This window comes from Cebus imitator, unplaced genomic scaffold, assembly GCF_001604975.1.
Source record: "Cebus imitator isolate Cc_AM_T3 unplaced genomic scaffold, Cebus_imitator-1.0 Scaffold54, whole genome shotgun sequence".
In the NCBI taxonomy this organism is placed as follows: domain Eukaryota; kingdom Metazoa; phylum Chordata; class Mammalia; order Primates; family Cebidae; genus Cebus; species Cebus imitator.
In genome coordinates this window covers 5394949-5399953 of record NW_016107369.1, presented here as the reverse complement: position 1 = coordinate 5399953, position 5005 = coordinate 5394949, and positions in this window count along the sequence as shown.

Below are 5005 nucleotides of genomic sequence, written 5' to 3'. Positions count from 1 at the left end.
AGACGGGGTTTCACCATGTTGACCAGGATGGTCTCGATCTCTTGACCTCGTGATCCACCCGCCTCGGTCTCCCAAAGTGCTGGGATTACAGGCTTGAGCCACTGCGCCCGGCCTAATTTTTGTATTTTTAGTAGAGATGGGTTTCACCGTGTTGGCCAGGCTGACCTCGTGATCCAGCCGCCTCGACCTCCCAAAGTGCTGGGATTACAGGCATGAGCCACTGTGCCCAGGCTTATCCCCCTGATTCTTGCATGGCATGGGTATCATGTTGGGAGCCAGCAACCTGCTGTGTATCGGACAGCCCTAATGGGGTAAGGTGACCCTACAGCAAGCTCACAGGTGGTCACAGGTCTGTACCACTGAGAACAGAGGGAGAAATGAGCATCAAGTTGCAGGAGGGAGGAGCCAGTGTTAGAGGGAGGGGGTCGGCTTTGCTGAAGAATTGACCACAAGTTTGCCTAGCAGAGTAGCGAGGCCTAAAGAGTAAGCAGAAATCCAGAGGACAAGGCAGCTTGGTATGGTGCTTAGGAACAAGGATTCAGGATGGCCCCAGGCTGCCTGGCTGCAAGGCCCGTCTCTGCTGCATCCTATCTGTTGACCTTGCACAAGTTACTGGTATTTTTATGCCTCAGCTTCTTTATCTGTAAAACAAGGATGATCATAACAATTGCACATATTTGATAAGGTTATCATGAGAATCAAATTAGTTTGTAAAGCTCTTACATATAAGCATTCTATAAGCATCAGTTAAATATGTAAGTAAATCATTCACCAGATGCCGGGTGCGGTGGCTCACGCCTGTAATCCTAGCACTTTGGGAGGCCAAGGCAGGCAAATCTCGAGGTCAGGAGTTCAAGACCAGCCTGACCCACAAAGTGAAACCTTGTCTCCGCTAAAAATACAAAAATTAGCTGGGCGCAGTGTCACTCGCCTGTAATCCCAGCTACTCAGGAAGCTGAGGCAAGAGAATCACTTGAACCCAGGAGGCAGAGGTTGCAGTGAGTTGAGATCACCGCTGCACTCTAGCCTGAGCAACAGAGTGGGACTACGTCTCAAAAAAAAAAATCATTCACCAGACAATAGGAGCCTACATGTATATATCAACATCACATGTCTCTCACACTCTCAAACTGTCAATTAAAAATTCCCCCAACCGCCAGGTGCGGTGGCACACGCCTGTAATCACAGCACTTTGGGAGTCCGAGGCAGGTAGATCACGAGGTCAAGAGATCAAGACCATCCTGGTCAACATGGTGAAACCCCGTCTCTACTAAAAAGACAAAAAGTAGCTGGGCATGGTGGCGCACGCCTGTAGTCCTAGCTGCTCGAGAGGCTGAGGCAGGAGAATTGCTTGAACCCAAGAGGCGGAGGTTGCGGTGAGCGAAGATCATGCCATTGCACTCCAACCTGGGTAAGGAGCGAAACTCCGTCTCAAAAAAAAAAAAAAAAAAAAAAAGCAGTATCTGGTATTTAAAAATCTATAAAAGAATAAAAGTTAAAAAAAAAATTCCCCCAACCATCATCAGCTTATGAGGAGGACTGGATCAGTTATAAATTGCACATTTAAGATGTAATCTACATTATGGCCAGGCACAGTGGCTCATGCCTGTAATCCCAGCGCTTTGGGAGGCTGAGGCAGGTGGATTACCTGAGGTCAAGAGTTGAGGATCAGCCTGACCAACGTAGTAGAACCCCATCTCTACTTAAAAGATAAAAAATTATCCGGGTCTGGTGGTGCATGTCTGTAATCCCAGCTACTTGGGAGGCTGAGGCAGGAGAATCGCTTGAACCCGGAAGGCAGAGGTTGCAATGAGCCGAGATCATTGCAATCTAGCCTGGGGAACAAGAGCAAAACTCCACCTCAAAAAAAAAAAAAGATGATGTAATCTAAATTAAAGGCTTGACCCCCTCCCCAAAACAGTCCAGCTGAGAAGACAGATGCTGAACAAGTCTTTACATATACTTACTTCCAATTGTCCAAAAGTAATTCAGGAGGGAACTGCATAGGTAGAATAAAGATCTTCTCCCAAATGTTCATATCCTAATGAATATTTGAATATGTTAGGTTGCATGACAAAAGATAAATTAAGGTTGCAGATACAATTAAGATTTGCTAATTAGCTGACCTTAAAGCAATTATTCAACCAGACTTCACTTCCCCAAAAAATAAAGACATAAAAAATAAAGCAATCATCCTTGGTTATCAAAGTAGGTTCATTGTTATCACAAGGGTTCTTAAAAAAGTGGAAGCTAGAGGCAGAAGAGGAATCAGAGTCAGAGGGAGATGTGATTATTTAAGAATGAGTGGTTGAAGACATATAGCATTGCTGGCTTTGAAGATGGAGGAAGGGGGTCATGACCCAAGAAATACAGATAGCTTCTGGTAGCCAGAAAAGGCAAGGAAATAAATTCTCTGGAGCCTCAGAAAGGAACACAATCTAGCCAACACCTTGATTTTAGCCTGTTAAACCTGCATTGGATTTTTGACCTATAAAACTGTAAGCTAAAAAAGTCTGTGTTGTTTTAAGCTGCCAAGTTGGTGGTAATTTGTTACAGTAGCCATAGAAAACTAATGCAGGAATGTCTTCTAAATGTGGTATTCTCCATGAAGTGTTTACACCAGGTATTAGAAGCCCTGGTTTTCATGTAAGAACCTGAGCAGAAAGTCAAACTAGGTGGGCCAAGCAAAGTCCCAGGATGCCAGGTCACCCAAAGGTTTCCAAAGTAACGAGCCACTAGAAAGCCAATGGCTTGAGTCCCAAACTCTGAGACAGTATCTTTTTTTTTTTTTTAGACAGAGTCTCACTCAGGCTGAAATGCAGTGGTGTGATCTTGGCCCACTGCAGTCTCTGCCACCCAGGTTCAAGCACTTCTCCTGCCTTAGCTGATTTTTTTAGTTTTTTTTTAAGTAGAGACAGGGTTTCACCATGTTGACCAGGCCGCTCTCGAACTCCTGATCTTGAGTGATCTACCTGCCTCCCAAAGTGCTGGGATTACAGGCATGAGCCACTGTGCCTGGCACTGAGACACTATCTTGAAAGTACGATCTGATTGCCATCCCCTGGCTTAGGGATGAACTGTAATTCACACATTATTTCTTGAAGCTTCTTCTTGGAGTTTTTGTTTTGTTTTGTTTTGTTTGAGATGGAGTTCCACTTTTGTTGCCCAGGCTGGAGTGTAATGGTGCGATCTTGGCTCACTGCAACCTCCGTCTCCCAGATTCAAGAGATTCTCCTGCCTCAGCCTCCGGAGTAGCTGGGATTACAGGCATGTGCCACTACCCCAGCTAATTTTTTGTATTTTTAGTAGAAACTAGTTTCTCTGTGTTGGTCAGGCTGGTCTCGAACTCCCGACCCCAGGTGATCCGCCCATCTCAGTCTCCCAAAATGCCGGGATTACAGGCATGAGCCACCACACTCAACCCTTCTCAGACTTGTTAGCCTAGCAGGCCACAGTGTGGAGTCCAAGTGTAGAAATGGGTAAGGCAAAACCTTCCTAGATATGAGTCTGCCAGACGTGGTAGCTCATGCCTGTAATCTGAGCTAAGCACTTTGAGAGGCTGAGGCAGGTAGATTGCCTGAGCTCAGGAGTTCGAGACCATCCTGGGCAACATGGTGAAACCCCGTCTCTACTAAAATACAAAAAATTAGCTGGGTGTGGTGGTGTGCGCCTGTAGCCCCAGCTGCTGAGGAGGCTGAGGCAGGAGAATTGCTNAACCCCGTCTCTACTAAAATACAAAAAATTAGCTGGGTGTGGTGGTGTGCGCCTGTAGCCCCAGCTGCTGAGGAGGCTGAGGCAGGAGAATTGCTAGAACCCAGAGGTGGAAGTTGTAGTGAGCCGAGATCGCACCACTGCACTTCAACTTGGGCGATAGAGCAAAACTCCATCTCTTAAAAAAAAGGAAATGGTTAACAAAAGTAAACCAGAGTCAGCCGTCCAAAGCTGCTGTGGAAATTCTGTGCATCTGATGACCACAGGAGCCCAGCAAGGCTGTACCACCACCCAGAGTTTGTCAATAAATCTTTCACAATGGGCCGGGCGCGGTGGCTCAAGCCTGTAATCCCAGCACTTTGGGAGGCCGAGGCGGGTGGATCACAAGGTCAAGAGATCGAGACCATCCTGGTCAACACGGTGAAACCCCGTCTCTACTAAAACTACAAAACATTAGCTGGGCATGGTGGCGCGTGCCTGTAATCCCAGCTACTCAGGAGGCTGAGGCAGGAGAATTGCCTGAACCCAGGAGGCGGAGGTTGCGGTGAGCCGAGATCGTGCCATTGCACCCTAGCCTGGGTAGCATGAGTGAAACTCCGTCTAAAAAAAAAAAAAAAAAAAAAAATCTTTCACAATGGATAGAAAAACACAAACTCAAGGATCAAGGCAACTTGCATGGCATTTCTGGGACCCAGGTTGGCCAGTCCTGCTGGAGCCCGGATTTTTCACCCCACACAAGGTGCTTTTTCCTGTCTGAGATAGGTGAACATTTATTGGCGGGCACAGTGCAAAGGTCAGAGCCCACTGCACAGTGAAGAGGAAGTCTTTTCACAGCCTTCTTCCAGTAATAAATGTTGGTCCTGGGACATCAGTCTTTGCACAATGTGGGAGGTGTCATTTGGGTATATAGGCCAAGGGGTTGCTAGGCATTTGTGAGATTATTTTAGGGCCCACAGCTCTTTTTGGGAAGAAGGAAGCCTGTCTCTTCTGGGTGTAGTAATATCTGGGGATTACAGCAACCAGGTGTGTGGCAGTAAATAGAGTCCATGGGAGGCTGCAGAGCTTCAGGGATCTTCATGAACTGAAATTCTTTGCAATAGCTCCAAGGAACTGTGTATAAAAGCTGTAGTTTAGGGAAGGCTTGGACAGGACAAAAGGCTCCATGATCCCTCTAATTTATCCCCTTTTGCTTCCCAATTCCAAACAGAATTCCCCAGGAGGCAATGAGCTAGAAGGACCTCTTTGGATAGCCAGCTCTAAATTATATTTATATTTATATCTAGAACAGCCTAAC